This window comes from Neltuma alba, unplaced genomic scaffold (assembly GCF_004799145.2).
Source record: "Neltuma alba isolate B1F8T4 unplaced genomic scaffold, ASM479914v2 tig00005619_pilon, whole genome shotgun sequence".
NCBI lineage: Eukaryota > Viridiplantae > Streptophyta > Magnoliopsida > Fabales > Fabaceae > Neltuma > Neltuma alba.
In genome coordinates this window covers 5,933-28,486 of record NW_021634174.1, presented here as the reverse complement: position 1 = coordinate 28,486, position 22,554 = coordinate 5,933, and the positions used below count along the sequence as shown (strand labels likewise).

Below are 22,554 nucleotides of genomic sequence, written 5' to 3'. Positions count from 1 at the left end.
GCGACTTTTCTAGTCGCCATTGAAACCAAGACTTTCAGCGGCGACAAAAGTGTCGCCGCTGAAAGTGGACCTTCAGCGGCGACTTTTTTTGTCGCCGCCAAAAGTGGACTTTTAGCGGCGACTTTTTTTGTCGCCGCTGAAAGTATAATATAATAATATATATTTTATTTTACAATATTAATAAACTGCCGAAAATGGACCTTTAGCGGCGACTTTTTTTGTCACCGCCGAAAGTGGACCTTCAGCGGCGACTTTTTTTGTCGCCGCTGAAAGTATAATATAATAATATATATTTTATTTTACAATATTAATAAACAAATTCAATCTGGCTCAGCGGCAAGAAGGTTGGACACGAAGGGAGGCGGTCACGAGTTCGAACCTGGAAGAAGACACATTTAAGGTGAAAATATTTAGACGATGACGTGGCGAGGAGGAGTAACGTGGCAATGACGTGGAGGTGGCTAGTGATGATGTGGCAGTCGGCGGTGATGACGTGGCCGCCGATGGCGATGACGTGGAGGTCAACGGTGCTGACGTGACGGCCGGAGACGATGACGTGGCACCAGCGATGATGACGTGGCATTGGTACAGCCAATTCTTCTTAAGCATTACTTTCAGCGGCGACAAAAAAGTCGCCGCAGAAAACACTTTCGGCGGCGACATTTGTCGCCGCTGAAAAGTCTTTCGGCGGCGACAAGATTGTCGCCGCTGAAAAGTCTTTCGGCGGCGACAAGATTGTCGCCGCCGAAAGTGTTTTCTGCGGCGACAAATGTCGCCGCCGAAAGTGTTTTCGGCGGCGACATTTGTCGCTGCTGAAACATCTAAAAGTCGCCGCTGAAAGTATCTTTTAACGGCGACCTTTTTAGTCGCCACTGAAAGTTTTCAGCCACGGCTGCTACGGCAACGACTTTTCAGCGGCGACTTGTCACCGCAAAAAACTTTCGGCGGCGACTTTTGTCGCCGCGGAAAGTCAATTTTTTTGTAGTGCTGGATATGGTGATATAGAAGAGACTTGAAGATATCATACGCAGTTCTATTCATATTGATCCCTCGGGTGAGGTCGGAAGATATATAACAATCAATGGGTATTATATAAGGAAGAATTCACAAATTATGGTGAAATATATTTAACTTCTTTGTTCTTTTTTTTTTGGGATAAGTTAAGTTTAGTTTCTTCTAGCACATGTTGGTGCAATGATTTAATTGGGAGCTTCCACCTAGCATGTCTCCTAGTGAGATGGACGCAAGCATGACTGAAAATTTTGGCCTCACAGTGCTAGCTAATTAAGAGCTAATCACTTGCAAGCCTTTTTCACCTCATCGAGCGATAGAGTAGCTATTTGCGGATGAAGTAGGTAATTAATGTCTGAAATTTAAAATGATTGCAACCTTATTTAATCAAAATAAGACATAGTATTTACATCGTGTTGTGTACAAAGTTAATTTATGTTTGTTTCTGTGTTGATCATGTGTCAATATATTCCATGTTCAAGTGGCCAAAAGGTTATGATCTCATATCTCCCCCAATATATTCTCAAATTATACATACAACATTTTGTCTCTTGGAGGACATGCCATCGATCATTTTGCAAATCAGTCAAATGATCTTCCCCATTTTCATTTCCGCGAGTTCCCGCACTGTCGCTGGATAAATGGGTTATTTTTGGCCGTCGATGAAATGAAGGGTCATGATCAGGGGAGAGGATAAAAATGGGATGCGAAGGAAAAGGAGAGGAGAGGCTCCGCGCCAATTTATAGCAATCTGTTTTTTTTTTGTCCCAAATCTGAATGGAATGGATAGCATGGGGCGACGCAGGCGAGTTGTGATTTTAATCACACCTTCAACTTTTAAATCTTCACTTCCCACCTACCAGTACTTAATGCACTGAGCTCCTGATTTTCTCTCTGCAACAAAATGTTGCCTTCTTCCCCTTTACCATTCCCCTTCCCTTCTTCAACTTCTTCCACTTCTCTTTCTTCTATCAGCTCTCTTCCTATCCCTGTGCCTCAGACCAGCAAAAGGTGACCGGAAGCAACCGCCAGGTCCACCGGCCTGGCCGGTTATTGGGAACCTCCACCAGTTGGGTGCTCTCCCGCATCGATCCCTTCAGTCTCTCGCGAAGCGCTATGGACCCATCATGTCCTTGCGACTCGGACAAGTCCCTGCTGTTGTCGTCTCTTCCCCTGAAGCTGCCGAGCTTTTCCTCAAGACACAGACGTCGTCTTTGCGAGCCGGCTAAAGAGTCAAGCGTCGGAGTTCCTTTCTTATGGCTCCAAGGGGATGGCTTTCTCTGAATATGGGCCTTACTGGCGCAACATAAGGAAGCTCTGTACTTTGCAACTTTTTAGCTCATCGAAATTGGAGACGTTTGCTCCCTTAAGAAGGGAAGAGTTGGGACAGCTGGTGAAGTCGATTGAGAAATCGGCGGCGGCGAGTGAGGTGGTAGATCTGACGGAGAAGGTTAGAGCGGCTTGTAGAAGACATAATGTGTAAAATGATATTTGGACGCAACAGGGACGATGGGTTTGATCTGAAGGGTCTTATTCATGACGCGCTGAACTTGGTTGGAGCCTTCAATATTGCAGATTTCGTGCCTTTCTTGGCGCCACTTGATATCCAGGTACCATGATCACCTCAACTACGTATTTACTGTTCTTTTTCCTTCCGGTATATTCATCAATGTTTCAACCAGCAAATTAAATCTGTCCGTTGTCTAGCTAAATCCCAGATTTTGATCCAAGAGCGGTCCAAGGTGAAGTGTTACTGTTGAACGCACAAGGGGGGATGGGCATGGGAATTTAAAAGAATTCATGTCTTTTCAAAATAATTCATTCATGGATGGATAGAGTTATATATAGCCGTGCATGGCCTGGCCTTATGATATGCCTCTCTTTTATGTTTTTAGTAATATTGTAACCTCGGAAAGGTAATTACGCTTTCAAGTTTCTGAGGGAACTTTCGTCGCTCTCTCTCTTGGATTGCGTGCTACCTAAAAACACCCCACGAATGGAAGATCTTGGCCACTGGAAAATCCCTCTAGACCGACCTTCGGATGCGCTAGTGTGTATTAGCAAGAAGAAGAAATCCAGGATCGAAATGGATGACCCCACTTCAGATATGGTGACGGAGGAATCTACTAGAAAACGAGGAATGGAACCAGGAGACGAGGCCATGCCGGACAATGAAAACTTAGAAGGCAAAGCAGGGGATCAGCGGCGCAAACGAGTATCCTACCGAGAATCTCTCCTCGGCTTTAATGGAGTGGCAAATGGAAGTTGTGGTATGGAGGAAGATGAACTCCTGTCAGACGTGCTCAATACGGAATGGGAACTACCGGAACCATCAGAGGAGCTTGTTGCACTGATGAACCAGTATCCAGTAGTCCCTATTGAGCCCGAAGAATACACAGAGTGGTGCAAGCCTTGGAACTCAGCTCTCATCATTACAGTACTAGGTAAGAGATACAATGTTTACACGCTGAAGGGTCTCCTCTGTAAACTGTGGGGTATGACGGATTTCGATCTAATTGATATCCCAAACAACTATTTTGTGGTAAAATTCTCCAATAGAGAAGGCTGGACGGACTTGTATAAGAAAGTGCTATACGAAGGCCCTTGGGTAGTTCAACAACATAGCGTATTAGTCCAGAGATGGACTCCACATTTTGACCCGTATAACAACCCCCTTAGGCGAATAGCAACCTGGATTCGAATACCCAATATTCCCCTCCATTGCTATAATAAGACCTTCATCACGAGACTAGGCAACAGGGTTGGGAAAACTCTCAAAGTAGACTTAAAGACGCTGACGGAAAACTCAACCAGATTCTCCAATGTTGAGAGGGGCAGGTTCGCGAGAGTGTGCGTGGAGTTAGATCTCCAAAAGAAACTGGTGCTGAGAGTAATTGCAGCAAACTCTATTTACAATGTGGAGTATGAAGGTCTCTATCTTATTTGCTTTGCGTGCGGTCGATATGGTCATCGTAAGGAAACTTGTTCATGGACGCTCAGGACTCCGCAGCAGCTGGACCCAGGGAACTCAAATGAGACGAAATCAGATGCAGCATCGGCTTCAAGGTTACAGCAGGGAAAAAACAGAGAGCAACCAGATCAGGACTCATCGACGGTGAATTTGAAAATAGCCGCGGAGGAAGAGTTCGGGAGCTGGATGATTGTCAATCGACGAGGCAGATTCCGTACATAAAGAAATAATATGGTTAAAGAAACTAAAAGAACTATTGGGAGTGGCTCGAGGAATGTTAGAGGGTACAGGGGAGAAAACTCTCAGATTCAGTTCACCGTACTAGAAGGTTTACAAGAAGATGAGATGGATTTGTCAGAAGGCAATAAGATTGTAGAGGGAGGAGAAGCCGAATGGTGGCAGAGAGAAGGCAATCTAGTCAAAAAGGGTCAGATGGAGAAGGAAAATAGGTTGGAAAAGAGCACTCAGGATGTGGTGGGGTACGCAGGAAAAGAAAAAAGAGGAGGAACAAGAAGTAAGTCAAATCGGGCAGGAGGAAAAGAAAATGAAGTACCTAATGGGGCCTCTAAAAAAGGTAAGGCCCAAATACCAATTGAGAAGGTGGGCCTAGGGAATAAGGTGAAGGCTAGTAAGGCTATTATGGGTCAAAGGCAACACACCATAGTGCACGGTAATATCCATGAAATGGGCTCGAGTATTCTGAACTCAGCCACGAGTATAATGGTAGAGGAACAGAATAGGACAGGTCAACAGGGAGACAAATTTTCTGAGAGAGCAACGCAGGACTTGGTGCTAAGGGATTCCCATCAACCGAACCTATCTACTCAACTAATGCCAAAGTTGAACATTGAGGTCCCAAGAACAGTAGGCTTACAAGCCTTGACTCCTCAACAAGATGAATCATTTCTTGGGGATCCAGGAGAAAACAGGTTGGGTAGAGACGACACTGCTGTGGTTTTAGCAGAGAAAGCTAACCATGGAAGCTCAGTATGGCAGTCAAATGAACAGAGGCCGACCTGGGAAGAGGGGGACCTTAACGTTGAGTAAGTGGCTCTGCCTTGTGAATTTATTTTATACTAATGATTGTTGCTTCATGGAATTGCAGAGGGGCTGGAAATAAGACGTTTCCAGCAACTGTACAAGAAGTGGTGAGGAGGTATGATATAAACGTCCTGTGCCTTTTGGAAACAAGAGTTAGTGGGTGTAGAGCTGATGAAGTGGTAAGACGGTGTGGGTTTAGTAATTGGCTGCGTGTGGAAGCATCTGGGTACACAAGGGGGATTTGGGTCCTGTGGAATGATCATGAAATGCAAGTAAATTACATCTGTTCTAGTACTCAATTATTACACTGTGAAATTTGCGACTTGAGAAATGGTGAAAAGTACCTTACCTCTTTTGTTTATGGGGAAACTTCTAGAGCAAAAAGAATGAATCTCTGGCATTCTCTGAGAACAATTGCAGGACACTTAGAGAGGGCTTGGTTAGTTGTAGGGGACTTCAACACCTTCCTAAAACCCCAGGATAAACTTGGCGGATCCCCTCCTAATTACCAAGCTATGCGTAACTTTGCTGATTGTGTTTCAGATACGGGACTTATGGAGATACCTATTGTTGGAGAACGTTTTACTTGGGAAAAGAAGGGAGTGAAAGAAAGGTTAGATTGGGCTTTTGGTAACCTTGAATGGGAACTGAACTTCTCACAGAGCAAGGTTACACATGGTTTAAAATTTAAATCTGACCATAGGATACTTGTCATTAATACTGGCACTGGGGCTCCAAATTCAAGATTGACAACACGTCTTTTTAAATACAATGCGGCCTGGTCCATGGAAGAGGGGTTTACGGATATAGTTGCTAAATCTTGGAACAATACAGACTGGTGCAATGGAGTTGCTACTTTTAAACAGGAAGCAAGCTGCTGGAATAAAAATGTGGTTGGCAATATCCCAAGGAAGAAGCAGAAGGTTCTAAGAAGGTTGGAAGGAATTGACAGGGCAAGAAAAAACAAGCTATCCAACGGGCTCTTCAAGCTGGAGAAAAAACTATGGCAGGAGTACTTCAAATTGTCTACACAGGAGGAGCTGATTTGGTTGCAAAAGTCAAGATGTAAATGGCTTCAGTGGGGAGACAGAAATACTACTTTCTTTCATGCTTCTACAATCATTAAGAAAAGGAAGAAACGAGTGGAGGCTTTACAAGATCATACAGGCAGATGGGTCTTTGACCAAAACCAGTTAAAAAACATGGCAGAACTCTTTTTCAAGGAATTATATACTAAAGAGGTCGGAGCAAGTAATATCCCAGAATGGGATTCAGATTTCCCAGCTCTGACGCAACGTGATGTCAATCTGATTCATGAAGAACTGAATGATGTTTAGATAAAAAATGCGGCTTTTATGATGGGAGCATTTAAAGCCCCGGGACCTAATGGACTACAACCACATTTCTTCCAATCCCAATGGGATATCATTGGAAGGAAAGTTTGTGAATTTATGAAGGAGATCTGGCAGAACCCACAGATGGTGAAGCAGGTTAATCACACTCATATAGCCCTCATTCCAAAGATTGACAAACCAGAGAAATTAAGAGACTTCCGACCTATCTCCTTATGCAATGTCATTCTGAAAATAGTTACCAAAATTGTGGCCAACAGGCTGAAGGGGGCCATGAATTATCTGATAAGACAGGAACAATGCAGTTTTATTGCAGGAAGACAAAGTTGTGACAATGTTATCATAGCACAAGAAATCATTCACTCTATGAGATCAAAGAAAGGGAGGAAAGGATGGGTGGCAATCAAGGTGGATATGGAAAAAGCTTACGATCGATTGGATTGGGATTTTCTAAAATCTACTTTGAAACATATCGGACTCAAGGAGGAGATGATTGCCTTGATTATGGCATGTACCACCTCAGCCTCCATGCAAGTATTATGGAATGGGGAAGCTTCAAATCCCTTCCAACCAACGCATGGACTTAGGCAAGGAGACCGTTTAAGCCCCTATCTCTTCATCTTATGTATGGAGAGACTTGCACAAAAAATTAACAGAGAAGTGGTGGCTGGCAGATGGAAGGGCATAAAGTTTAAACAAACAGGGCCAATTATCTCTCATCTTTTCTTTGCAGATGATTTGCTCCTTTTTGGGGAAGCAACTCTTGAGCAGATTGAGGTGATGAGAAATTTGATGGTTCAGTTTTGTGCAGTTTCAGGTCACCAGATAAATTTAGCAAAGTCGAAAGCTTTTTTCTCCAAAGGAGTAGGCTTTAACAGAGCTATGGGACTATGTCAACACCTAGGAGTTGGCATGACAGCTGACCTTGGCAAATAATTAGGAGTCCCTCTATTTCATAAGAGGGTGTCTAAGGCAGCCTTTCTCCCCTTGATACAAAGAACACAACAAAAGTTGGCTGGTTGGAAAGGCAGATTGTTAACTATGGCGGGTAGAACGGTCTTAATTAAGTCAGTACTCTCAGCCTTGCCAAGTCACCTGATGCAAACCATGTTAATTCCTAGAGGGATACTAAAGGAGTTAGAAAAGAGCAGCAGGAATTTCCTTTGGAATCAACAGATAATGGGCAAGAAAATGCATTTGATCTCATGGGAAACAATAAAACAGGACAAGGAGAATGGAGGCTTAGGCATTAAAGATCTGGTTAGCCAGAACACTGCCTTCATCATGAAACTCTGTTGGGGAATACTTACTAAGCCTGAAGCACTATGGGTTCAGTGCCTGAAAGCCAAATATGACTGTGGGAGGGACATCTATCCCTTAATCAGTAAAAAAAAGTAATTCCTCTATTGTTTGGAGAAGTATTACAACTGTTTGGGATAGGTTCCAGAAAAAGATAGGTAGACAGATAAAGAATGGTGCAACTACCTATTTTTGGTGGGACGCTTGGACTCCACTAGAGGAACCCTTAATTCATTATGTAGATAAGAATGTGCACTTGTTAGAACCTACAGCCACGGTACGTTCTTTTGTGACGGAAAGTGGACATTGGAAGATACAAGAATGGGAGAGATTTTTGCCTCCATGGATTGTTAACATCGTTAAGGGAATCAAGGTCCCGATGGATGTGGAAGGAGACAGATTCATTTGGAAAGGAAGCAATGATGGAAGTTTCACCATCAAATCAGCTTATAAAATCCTGCAATAGGAGCTAACTACCACTGGCCATTAGAAGGTTTGGAAACTTCAGATTCCGGAAAAGGTCAAATTCTTCCTCTGGCAAGTTATTCATGAGAGACTCCCGACAAATTCCCTCAGAGCTCGCAGAGGAATAGAGATTAGTGAGGAATGCCCTTTCGAGTGTCAAAAAGAAGAGAGTGTTTTACATATCCTGTGTGATTGTGAGATGGCCCGAAATGTGTGGGTCAAAGTTATTAAAGCTAACTTTCTCCTAGATTTCTTTTGCTCTGATTTGCAGGTGTGGATAAAATTTAACTTCAGCAACGAACTGGCAAAGGATGGTTTCAACATATGGCCATGGAGAAGAGTTTTTTGCTACATATGCTGGTTACTCTGGAAGAATAGATGTAGCGGAGTCATGAACGGAACGAGAATTCAAGCAGCAAGTATCATCCATGCCTCTTTATATCACATGATGGAATCCTCAGAAAGCGGGAAATACAAACACCAGATTTTCAAGAGTCTGATTCAAACGAGTGTGACGTGGGAGCCACCTGAGGAAGAGTATGTTAGACTGGATGTAGATGGATCTATCACCATCGGAGGTCAAGCTGCGTGTGGAGGCTTGCTTAGAGACTCACAAGGCCATTGGATTAGAGGCTTCTAAAGGAAACTTGATCACCTTCCAATTGACGGCTGCGGAGGTGTGGGCGATACTAATAGGACTAGAGGTATGCAAACAATATAATATCCCCAAGATTAAAGTATACTCTGACTCGCTAGAGGCAATTTGTCTCATCATGAATGACCGTGGCAACCATAACTCCCTGGGATCAGAAATCAACTCAATTAGAAGCATGATCTATTCAGATTGGGAAGTCGAGATTCATCACGCTTCGAGAGAGTCAATGAAATGCGCTGACTACCTCGCAAAGACGACTCATCATCTGGAGGAAGAATTCACGATCTTGCAGCAACCACCAATGGGATGTGTTCCACTCCTGACCTTAGATCTGATGTAGAGTTAGGACTCTAATGTTCACTTTGGTGTAAATTCAAGACTTTGTCTTGCCCCCCGGAAAAAAAAAAAGTAATATTGTAACCTCCTAAATATTTTTTTATTATTAAATTTTATATAAAATAAGTAATATTTTAATGCAATTTTATTTTTGTTAAAAAAATTAAAACTACATCATTTTATTATTCTCATTATAAGATATTAAAATATTACTCATTTTTATGTGAAATTTAATATAAAAAATAAAAAAAATTAGAATATTATAATCTCTTCCTGAGTCCAGAGTTAGAGCAGACTTTAAGTCTTTTTCAAAGTGTTGGGTCCATTAATCTCTTCCTGAGTCCAGACGGAGTGACACATCCCTGTATATCATTAAAATTTATTCGGTGACAGAGTTTAATTAATGAGTGGCGTCTAAAGCGCCTGCGTTTTGATTTTATGCCTCCACTCCAATCTGCCCTTCTTCAATGGACCCACACAACCCTATTGTTCTTTCTCATATAAGTCATCCCCTTATTGCATATTCAAATTGGATTTCGTTCCATTTTTTTGACCCAAAAGAAAGATATTAGTAACTATTGGACACACCAATTAAAATTAGGTTATAGCTAGATGTAATATCCTAAATTTTATTTTAGGATTTAATATTAATAATATTTTATTATTATTATAATAAAATAATAATATCATTATTTAAAAAAAAAAAAAGTAAACCTTCCACCGAAAGTTCGGTGGAAGTTGGGAAGAAGAATTTATCAGGGGGAACTCCCCCTCCCCCTCATAAATGTGTGAGGGGTATGAAAACATACCCCCACACTTTCAGTTTTTCTACGCAAGAGAGCAGAAGAGAAAGAGGGAAAGATAGAGAGAGAGTGAGAGAGAGATAGCAAGAGAGTTGCGGTCTTTGTGAAGAAGAAGGCAAGTTTTGGAGATAATTTAGGTACATAAAATTACTTCTTTTCATTAAACTTTCTTGATAAATATTTCCTATATATTTTGAGCTTTCCAATAACAATATTATTATAATAATTAGAGAAAATTTTGAGACTTATATATGGGATAAGTTTTGGGTTTTGATGAGTTTTAACCACAGTATTGTAGATCTATTATAGCAGATCATTTCTATCGGTTTAGATCTGCATATTTGTTGGTTTTAATATTTAAATTAATTTATTTAGTTGAAAAATCTGTTATTTATGAGATATATTATATTTGTACCGGTCAAAATTATGTTAAATAATTTATTTGAGTTGTTTGACATATTATTAAGATTTTAATCGGTTTAGTTTTAGTTATTGGATGACTGAAAATTTTAAAATAATTATTTTAGGTAAAAGAGTTTATTATTTGTGAAGAAAAAGAAATATAATAGTTATACTAATAGAATTTTGAGTAGATTATTTATTTATAAATATTTGAGTTACTATTGAATTTTTGATGATTTTATTTTGAGGTTGAAACTTTAAATAGAGTTTTTTTAGAATGTAAAATATAATAATTTCATATTTGAGAATTTTGGAGAATTCTTTTTAGTAAAGTAAATAATCCAGAGGATGGAAATGAATATTTTAGCCTGTTAGGAAAATTTATAAGTTAGTTCTAAAATACTTAATTTTGGGTTATAAGAGTTGTGGGAATTTAGAATAAAAAATTATTAAATTAGAAATTTAACTATACATATAAGCTTAATTAACTAGCTAATATTAATTTGTGGTTATATTAATGGTGTAGATTGATTATTGGATTGTTGGTTTGAGCACGGGGTTGACTTTGTAGTAATTCTTTTATAGCTTTGGTGAAAGGTAACCACTTTCCACTTGTTATGTATACTTGTATGATGCTTGTGAGTGAGTTCAAATTATATGAGATTCTTGAAATGCTATCGAATTATTATTTGAGCAATAGAAGGCATCATTGTTAAAATTGCCTTGAGATACTTTATGTTATTGAAAAATAGTATGAAATTATGAATTTATAAATTTGTCATGTGGAACAAGAATTTATTGAGAAATGGTTTGAGGATTGATGTTGATTATTGAAATTTTGAAATCTCGATTTTGGTAAATGTGAAAGTTATTATGTTATTAGTAAATGACTATTCTCATGAGTATAAATACGAGAGGGGATGGTGAACATTGATTGGTGGGAGACATATTATAGGGAGAATAAGGGGGTGAATTTTGTACATATTATAGAGGTAATAAGGTGGGAGGACACCAGATGTACACTGGTTGATCCTTTGGCCCTTTTATGTGTTGTAGGGCGTATGACACCCCGCTAGTGGACTAGAGGGGGAATCCATGGTCCGATCCTGTGCTCTGTGGATTTTGGCCTGTTCACATCACTTGATCGGTGAGCTTATTATGTTGAGCTACCAGTCACATGGGACAGTACTAGCCCATGGGTTCAGTCAGAGGAAATAAGGTGTGAGGAAATAAGGTGGAATTGAGAGTGAGATATTGTATTTTGATATGTGTGTATATATATAACCATGTGACAATTGTGAATGTATGATTTTAGTAACTGTTCCACTTGACACCTCTCAAACACTTACTTGTATGCCTAATGAGTAGGATTGTTGGTTACTGAGACTTTTGTCTCACCCCGTGGTTTAACATTTTCAGATAATAGCTCTAGGGCTGGTCCGTCAAGGAAGGCAACGAAAGCTTAGCTATCACGATTATCTTGTATAGCCTCCTTTTTGTCATGTGATGAGTATTGTATATTGCCACATATAACTCTTTTTGCATACTCTGATTTCTTTGAGACTTATAGTCTTAGTTACTTTTGTTGTCGAGTTGCTTGGGTCTGTAAGTTGTGAACCCATAATGACTTTTGAAAGTAGTTGATTACTGTTGGTTTGGACAAATTTTATTCAGAAAATATCATGTTATGGGCTTAGAGATGAATTGTGACGTGCTGGACTTTGCAAAGCCCAAGACCCAATTATTGTGAAATATTATTAATTACGGTTTTCATACAATTTGCTTAGTAAAACTCTTATAATCATGATAGACATTTTGAATAATTAGTTCAAGTCTTTGCTATCATGATTAACATTTTTAGCGAATCAAATTTCTTTTTATAACCATGGTAGCCTTTTCAAATATTATACTAAGATTCTTTTCTACCATGGTTAGTATTATTAAATATTTGGAGTTTAAAAAGGTTAGTAACAGGTTGGAGATAACTAATGTTACACTAGAAAGTCAGAGGGTTGAAGTTTTAAAAGGCCAAAGAAAATGGATGAAATTATGCACAAACAATATAATTGATTGAGCAACATGGAATAGTTAACTCTTGGAAAGATTTAGTAAGCCACCGCCAGCTCACCATTACAAAATCAAATTGAAGCCATGGCACGTGGTTAGTTTTAATGGTTGGGGGCAATTTGTTTTAGCTGTTATAGAAAGATTTAAGCTCTGGTTGAGTTATAAGTCTGCACGCCACATGCTAATGATGGGTACGTATCCTTTTGGTGTCGTGGGGCCAGAAATCTCTTTCCGCATCCACAAAATAGAGGGAATCACATGTCCTTCTATACCATTAAATTTCTGTCGGCATTGCATTATAAAAAGTCCCATCGAGGGCTCAAGTTTCGTTAAAAACAGGGTGAAATTATACCCCACAGATTTAAGTTGACCAATAATCAACTACTCTATTCTAAATATAAGACTTATTTTGTAGTGTAAATTATACTACAAAATAAATCTCCTTTACACTATAAAATAAATCTTATATTTAAGAGCGAAGGGAGTATTAGCTTTTGGAAGCTAAAGTATATTCCTTTCGATTTAGGGTTTTACAAGACGCTTGGTGAAGACGAGCAAAGAAGTTGATGAGATATTAGAGACCATTGTTAAAGAGCATGAAGAGGCAGCATCAGAAGAACAGAATAGACGACACAAGGACTTCGTGGACATACTACTCTCTTGCATGGATAGTAATTACGATGATCACCACAACTTGGTCATAGATCGAACCAACATCAAAGCGATCCTTCTAGATACGATTGTTGGCGCAGTGGAGACTTCTGCTACTGTCATTTTGTGGGCTTTCCCAGAACTCTTAAGGAATCCAAGGGTGATGAAAAAACTCCAACTCGAACTAGAAAACCAAGTGGGAACAAGCAATATGGTCGAGGAAGCTGATTTGCCAGGGTTGAGTTACTTAGATATGGTGATTAAAGAGACTATGAGGCTATACCCAGTTGCGCCCTTATTGGTCCCTCGTGTGTGTAGGGAAGACATCACGATCAATGGGTATGACATAAGGAAGAACTCACGAATCATAGTGAACTCGTGGACCATAGGAATAACTGATAATTTGGAAGAATTTTGTCCGGAGAGATTCTTGAATGGCAATATGGACTATCGAGGATATGAGTTCCAATTCTTACCATTTGGTTCAGGTCGAAGAGGCTGCCCTGGTCTGCAATTGGGTTTAATTACTGTTAAACTTATTTTAACACAGTTAGTGCACTGCTTCAACTGGAAACTTCCAGAGGACAAGTCTCCAGATGAGTTGGATATGACTGAGACATTTGGTTTGTCAATGCCAAGAGCTAATCACTTGCTGGCTCTCCCATCTTATCGCCTACCAATTGATGAATATTAGTTTGAGGCGTTTTGCAGCTCAATAATGGCTCCACCCCTTATATCCTAATCAATGCAAGGCATGTCATTGTAACAGTACAAGTTTAATTGGTTAGTCATGCGTCAGTGTAATCTTTAATGGAATGGTTAAAAATTAATTATGTGATAAATTTATTTTATAATGTCAGTTTTCCTTCCATATCTTCAAATAAGCTTTATATATTGGTTATCTTTTTTTTTTTTCCCCGCCTTTGAAAGGTAGTTCTTCGTCTATTTTGTGACATATGAATAAAAATATGAGAACTCATTCAGGGCAAAAAAAAGAATAAAATATTTGAATAGGCACAATATCGGCGACTCGGGGAGCTATTATTTGGGCTATTGCCTCGTTTGTGCACCCAAACAAATAACAAACGAAAAAAATGAACTGAAGAGAAGTGTTGGCTGAGAGCCTAGGCCCCCAGAAAATGGCACGGTGTCAAGATCCAAATATGTTTTAAGTTAGCCAAAGGGAATTGAGTTTAGCAAAAAGAGCTAATTTTTAACAACATAACAAATTAAGATTCTGATGTCCACGGAAAAAATGATCATATTTGGTACTAATTCGAATAAGATTATCTCCTAAGCTAAACATGGAGTGATCTTATTCTGCAAGAGAGAGGTGTTTGGAAGCAGCCTCTGCTATTTTCACCGAAAAGGAAAACGACTGTGAAGGAGACTTGGGCATCTGTCTTTGATCCTCACGGTGCATTATGCAATCCGTACGTGTTCAGTCTTGTCGACCCGAGGTTAAGGCTCTGTTTGGATAGCACTCCAAACCATGGTTTGGGAACCCAAACCATGGTTTGGGGAAAATGCTACCCAAACAGCCTCTCCAAAAACCAAAACCATGGTTTTGACTCCAAAACCATGGTTTTGGAAAAAGCAAAATTTTTTTGCTTTTGGAGAAAAAAAGGAGAGTGTGAGGGCCTATATGATATGTATCTTGTTATTTTTTTTTATAAACATATTTTTTTATAAATATATTTAATCTTATATTTTATAAATATATATAGACATTAATTATTTATTAATTATATTATCTTATGTATTATTAATTATGTTGGTAAAAATATATTATTAACAATTTTATTTCTTCAAATTAAATATATCATAAAATCTATTTTTTCTATAATTATCATATTAACTTATGTTTTTTTTTTAGTAATTTGTATATATAAAAAGTGCTTCTGATAACAACTATCCAAACACTCTCACTTCTCAGAATCACTTTTTTACAAAATCTATTCTTCACAGAATCTATTTTTTCCAGAATCTATTCTCCAGAATTACTTTTCCAAACCACGGTTTGGTTTCATCCAAACACACCCTAAGTGAAGGTTCCAGGATCATCCAGGTTTAGGACCGTTTCTTTCTTTCCTTAGTAAAATGGTACACAATTGGTTAAGGTGAAAAACGAGGAAGAGGAAAATAGTGCTCTGTTTAACTAGTGGCTAGTAGAAGAGAAGGATTATTCAGTTCAGTATTCATCCACCGCCACATGTTATTTGTGCCCCAGAGAAACCATTGACCGAAAACACACAAGGCTCACCGGGGGCTCTGCTAACGTCACCTCCACACACCGCGTTTTTCTTTTTGGGTATAGAAAATCACACCACGTTTCAAACATTTTAATTTGTTAGAAGTTTTCATTTGAGATTTTCGTATTCCTAGCAGAAGAACAGCGCATTAATTTTGCGTTGGAAGCTTTCTCACGCTTTAAATAATTTCATTTGAATATCGTACATAGCCTTAATTTTTCTTTTAATTTTTAGTTTTAATATTGGATGAAGGAACAAATTTACTCATTATAAAATTAAAAAAAGTATCAGCCATCATAATAAAATATAGGGGATAAAAATGTCCATAAACAGTATAAAAGGACGAAAAAATTACCATGCCGTTAATTACTTCACCGTAAACTGTTTGGAGAAAATATTTTACCTCAAAAATACTGATGTGGGTTAAGGGGTGTTTGGATTGCTCAATAATCACTTTTAAAAACAATTTTTTTTAAAATTAAAATAAATTTTTTCATATATTTACTTCATAAAATCATGATTTTATTTCTTTTTTTTTTTTTTTTGATATACTGGAAAGGATAACACGAGGACCTAAACAAGAAACAAAAACAAAAGGAGCCCACAGTCTCCTGTATCCAAATGAAAAAAGTCTCTGGTGGCCTACGGAGTCAGGATCTGCAGTCCAACACCAAGCATCAGTGCCTTCTTTCCAAAGAATCTGCCACTAAATTTTCGTTACGAGGAGTGTATCTGCACTGCACTCTCCAGTCTCGTCTCAGCATCTCCTTTATTTCCGTGATCAGGCGAAAGTCATTATGCAGGTCCGAGGGTTCATTGCCGATAAGGGCCAAAGCCACTTGTGAGTCACTTTGGAGGAGAATGTTCCTGAAGCCATCGTCCCATGCTCTTCGTAGTCCCATGAGACAGCCCCACAACTCAGCCGTGAGTTCATCTCCAGTGTCGAGTTTAAATTGAAAGCCTTCGATTAGTCTCCCATCCTTTTTCCTAAGGACACCACCATAAGCTGAACTTCGATTCAGATGTGAGTAAGCCCCATCTACGTCGATCAGACCCTCGAACTCATTAGAGGGTAGGTTATCTGCAGTGTCGATTATCCTAGCTCCGTGGAGGTTGACGCTAGATACTTTCTTTTGTGCTTTCGCCACGCTGCCCAGAATGGCAGTGGCTCGGGCATGGATACTATGCATGTTGGACTCAGTGTTCATCCGTACGCGTTCATTCCTGTCGCGCCACAGTAGCCAGCATATAATGATGAATAAACCCTTCCAATAGCAGGAGTGACTACTAACCTTTCTAGTCATGTTGAGTTGAAACCAGTCTTGTAAGTCACTGGAGAAGAACCTATGACGGTAAGCAGGAGTAATAAGTGTCTCCCACATTCTCTTGACATCCTCACAATCCCTCAGAGCATGAAGGGTGTCTTCGGGGATGTGTTTGCAACGATCACATAAGCCCGTAGGGTGGAGGTTTATACGCTTCTTTAACTGATTTGTAATGAGACGATCATGCAGCAAGATCCATGCGACGGTTTTACACCGTTGGGGAATTTTGAGCTTCCACATCTCCGTCCATCTAATCGAAGTACAGTCACGGTGTGTATTTAAGGACTGGTAGGCAGAGAGAACAGTGAACTCGCCACATTTTTCCCACTTCCACTTGACTCGCACATCACCGTTCCCATCCCGAATCTGTTGAATACCATGTGCTACTTCCTTCCAATTTCTTTTGATGCCATTCCATGCATTTGAGCCTGGTTTACGGGGATTTATTTGTGGCAGTAAATCATTCCCACACCCATACTTTCCTCTGATGACCCGAGTCCAAAGCGATTGGCGATCCTTAACAAGTCCCCATCCAAGCTTCATCATAAACGCACGATTCTGTTGTTTCAAGTGCCTCATACCCAAACTTCCCAGGAGATAAGGTGAATCTTCCTTGCTTCGTCAGTAGAGCCCCGCAGAAAGTTACGTGCTCTCTTCTCAATATTGTCGCAAGTGTGAGACGGAATGTTTGCTGTTTGCATGGAGTAGGTCGGCATAGCAGCAATGACAGACTTGACCAAGCTACCGCAACCCGCGAAAGAAATACGCGACGTATCCCAGGTGCTTAATCTATTTCGGACCTTGTCGAGTACGAACTGATAGGTTTCAGAAGTGACTCTCTCATGGTGTCATGATTTTATTTCCACCCAAACACCTTTTTAGATTGCTGTAGTGTTTGTCGCCGCTTGGAGGAAGATGAACCTGCGACCGCCCTCCGATTCGTCGTCGCTCTTCAAGTTGGATGATATCGCTGATGAAGCCGCCAGGAAGAAGAAGTAGGCTTTGGTGGGGACCATCTTTGGAAGAAAAGGGGCATCCCGTTTGAGCATCGGGAAGCCATTAGAACCAGAAGGAGGTGTTGCTGCTATTCGATTGTGACTTAGTCACAGCTGGAGGAGATGAAACAAAACGTATTTGGGTTGCACTAAGGGAAACAGAACAAGGTCGATGGGTATGGCTGTGTGCGCCGAGGAGAAGAAAAACGTTGAAGAATGGGAAAGGTAATTGTACGTATGGGACACGTGGCATTAAATTAATGAGTCCGTGCATTGTGATTGGAGGGGGCATGAATAGGGTGATATTGGATGACACCTGGACAGTAAAATGGGACCCACCAAACATAAAAGTAACGGCCGTTTTGGAAAATTAACGGAGATGACACTTTTATCTCGTTTTAAAGAGTTCATGTGTATTTTTGTCCTTAGTATTTTGTTATAGTGTTTGATGTTTTTTTTTTTAATATTATGATAAGTAAATTTGTCTTTTCACCCTTTAATATTTTAAGATTCAAATCTTTTTTTTTTCAACATGTTATTCAAATGAGTTTCTATTAAATTGATTTTTTTATAAAAGCTTATTTAAAAATAAAGCATATTATGCTGATTAATTTTATTTTTAATTTATAAAATAAGTCGAGATAAAAGTTACTTTTCCAGGTATTAAAAAAATGTTAATTTTTTAAATGTCTAAACTAGCCCTTGTCTAAGTTTTCAAAAATTATTATAAGAGATTAGACATGAAATAATTATTACTTGAGCTAATTTTAAAAAAATAAATTATTTTCTCAGGTGATATAAATTATTAGTTTCTTAAAATGAATATTTTTCAAAAAATGGTTTAAATGACTAAACAAAATTAAATGAACTGAAAACAAAATTTTTAACCTAATTTAAATAATAGTTATCTCATATTTAGTTATTTACCTCCTCAAAGTCACTCTAAAAAGAATTTAAAAAGAAAATTTAAACAAACATGTCCTCCGTAATCACCTCCCCACAAAACGTTATAAATACAACCCCACCTCATGTGCTTCCTCGTTCAATTCCTTCCCCTTTCTGACACAAACGCTCATCTAAAGTCTAAACATGCTGCTTCCATCTCCATTATTGCTACCTTCCCCTCCATTTCTCTTTCTTGCCGTATTTCTCTTCTTCACTGTATCACTTTTGCTCCTACTCTCTCACTTCAAACCAACCAGAGATGGCCGGGAACAACCGCCAGGTCCACCGGCCTGGCCGGTGATCGGCAACCTCCACCTGCTGGGTACCCTCCCCCACCGTTCCCTTCACTCTCTGGCCAGACGATATGGCCCCATCATGTCCCTCCGACTAGGACAGGTGCCTGCCGTTGTCGTCTCTTCGCCTGAAGCTGCCGAGCTTTTCCTCAAGAGGCACGACGTCGTTTTTGCCAGCCGCCCAAGGACTCAAGCGTCGGAGTTCCTTTCTTATGGCTCCAAGGGAATCGCTTTCGCTGAATATGGCCCTTACTGGCGCGACATGAGGAAGCTCTGTACTTTGCAGCTTTTTAGTGCGTCGAGAGTGGAGATGTTTCGTCCCATACGAAGGGAGGAGTTGAGAGAGGCGGTGAAGTCGATAAAGGAATCGGCGGCGGCGCGTGATGTGGTGGATGTAAGTGAGAAGGTGGGGGAGGTGATAGAGGACATCATATATAGAATCATACTGGGACGCAAGAGAGACGATAGGTTTGATTTGAAGAGAATAGTTCAAGAGACGCTCAGCTTGGCAGGAGCTTTCAATATCGCAGACTTCCTGCCTTTCTTGCGCCCATTTGATATTCAGGTATCTTCTTTTTTTAATCCCAGTTTTTAAAAAGAAAATTTGGTTAAAGTTTCTGTTAAGAAATTTAATTGGTTAAAAAGATTTAAATTTGAGTACGTGCACCTATAATTCATGTATGTAACTTTTTTTTTTCTGTGTGCAATAATTATCAACACTAAAGTCATTTTAGCACAGCGAAAGATATATTACACACAGTAGAAAAAAGTTACACTTACAGATTATATCTGCTTGCTCTTAAATTTAGGTCTTTTTAGTCAATTAAGTTTTTAAACAGGGATTTTTTTACCAAATTTTTCTTTTTAAAACTAATCATAATCTTTTGTGGCCAAAAAAAAAACCAGTCTTAATATTAAAGAATCAAATTTCTAATTATTCTAATAAGCTACTCTGAATAGATTTTTAAAATAATCAAATGCGAAAGAATATTGATGAAAATACATATAATAAAATCTGCAATTACTAAACAATACAAAAAATAAATTAATAGTTAAAAAATAGAAGAAAAAAATCACCAAAAAGACTGTGAAAAGAGGAAATTTCAAATAATAACACATTACAACATCATCAGTATTGACAATAATTGATAAACAAATCATAACAATTTTTGTGAATTAATTCTTGTTTTGTAATTTTTTTTAATTTTAAGGTTTTTTTTTTTGCGATTTTTACAATAAATTAGCCCTTCGCACTAAGTTTTGTTAGACTTCTCAAACCCATGTAAAAAAGGGTACATTTTATTTTTCTTTCTCCCTTGCTTGTCTGTATTTAATTTGTTCTGTGGGTCCAGAATCAAAATCTCATACAAGCCAAAAATTTGCGTGTCACATTGTCAATCTACCTTTTATTATAATTATACAGTTGGTTACTTTGCTCTCCTTTTATTTTTACTGAAATTTTTTATTTAAATTATACAGTTGGTTGCTTTGTTTACCAATAAGTGATTCTCAGTAAAATATAATAAAACAGAGAGAACAAACATGACAGATAAAAACTAAGCTAAAAAATATAATTACAAAATTTAAATTTTAAAGAAGATAAAAGAATTTGAGTGAAACTAGATTGTTAACTCAGGCCACACGTGAAGTTAGAAATAAGCCGCAAAATTTTAGTTTTGTGAAAAGTATAATTTTGCACAAAATTTTATAATATATATAACATAGTTTACATTAATCCTACAAAAATTTGTTACTAGCACTCATATTAACCAAGTATTACTGATCCAGGGTTTTACAAAACGCTTAAAGACGAATGGTAAGGAAATTAATGAAATGTTAGAAACGATCATCAAAGAGCATGAAGAGGCACAAGCAGTACTGCAGAAAATGCAACACGAGGACATCGTGGACATATTACTCTCTTGCTTGAAGGATTCTCATGACGATGAACAAAATCCAGTCAAAGATCGAACCAATATCAAGGCCATACTTTTGGACTTGCTTTCTGGTGCAATAGACACTTCCGTCACTGTTAGTCTCTGGGTTTTCTCAGAACTCTTGAAGAATCCCAGAGTAATGAAAAAACTCCAACATGAGCTGGAAAACCTTGTAGGAAAAAGCAATTTGGTCGAGGAGGTTGATTTGCCGAGGTTGACTTACTTGGACATGGTGGTCAAAGAGACTTTGAGACTACATCCTGTTGCGCCATTACTGCTCCCTCGAGTCAGCACCGAGGATATAACTATCAATGGATATTATATAAGGAACAAGTCACGAGTGATTGTGAATGTGTGGGCAATAGGACGGGATCCTAAGATATGGTCGGATAATGCGGAAGCGTTTTATCCAGAGAGGTTCCTGAATAGCAATGTAGATCTCCGAGGAAAAGACTTCCAACTGATACCATTTGGTTCAGGTCGAAGAGGATGCCCTGGCATGCAGTTAGGGTTAATTACTGTTAAGCTGGTTATAGCACACTTAATGCATTGCTTTAATTGGGAACTTCCACAAGGCGTTTCTCCTGATGAAGTGGATATGACTGAGAAATTTGGACTATTGATTCCAAGAGCTAATCACTTAGTAGCTCTTCCATCATATTGCCTAGCAGAGTGATTGTTGTGCTTAATCATATGTCAGTGTAATTTTCTTTATGACCTGAACTGTTTAAGATTATGTAATTTGCGTTATGATTGGGTCTTTCCTTCCATATTTTGTAATAGTTTTTACATAAATGATATTCATTTTTTCTTAACAATAGATGAAGAACATAACAACCGCATTATATTGATGCTCATAGAGTCTGATCAATAGTTGGAATCAAACTCTAGACCTGTTGCCACCAAGAGCACATCCTGTGCTACTAGACCAAATAGTCTTAGGTTGAAATTTGTATTTTGCAAAAAAATTAAAATAAAATAACATCATACATAAAATATTCATTTTCTTTTACTTCATTTTTATATGCAGCGCATACAAGTGAGGATATATAGATATATTATGTTCATTTTCTCTCATCTTGCTTGTTTGTTTAAGAAAATGAAACTACGCAAACTAAAAAAAACAAATAATAAAATCTTCGCGCGCCGCATGAAAATGAATACACCATGTTGTAATTAATAACCACATAATGATAATAACAATTCATATCTTGAAAAGAAACATAATATTCATAGGTATCGAGAGTGGAGACATCAAAGCCTATTAGTCTTAATATGTAAAAATATCATAATACTACGTATTATTCTTAATATAAGAACTAGTTGATTAATTTGAGTAAATTAAGAAAGTTTGTAAATTAGTTATTTATAATAAATAGGCGTTATTTTTCTAGAATACCCTTACTAATTAAATGTATTAGGTAAAACTATTATTACTATACAGACAATCTTTCAAAAAAATGGATAAACATGAGAGACAAAATAGATTTATTGAGGTCTTGTATATATTTAAGACTAAAACAAAAGTCAAACGAACTCTTATATTAAATATCAAAGGTGATAGTGTGTAAAACGAAACACAATGATGTAAAAGGTTTGATAATTCTAACAATCATACCTAAAACGTAGCATGGAAATTTGGCAAGATCATTTAATCAATTGAGCTTTATCTAATTGGACGCTATATGAGATCTCACCAATCATATTTTGCAGGAAGTATTAAATAAAATATAAAACATGAATACAACATCGGC

General features: G+C 38.4%; 1 pseudogene; it reads left to right on the top strand.

The window, feature by feature from the left end:
- Positions 1–1,788: 1,788 nt before the first annotated feature.
- Positions 1,789–21,620, top strand: LOC114748125 (uncharacterized; annotated as a pseudogene).
- Positions 21,621–22,554: the final 934 nt, after the last annotated feature.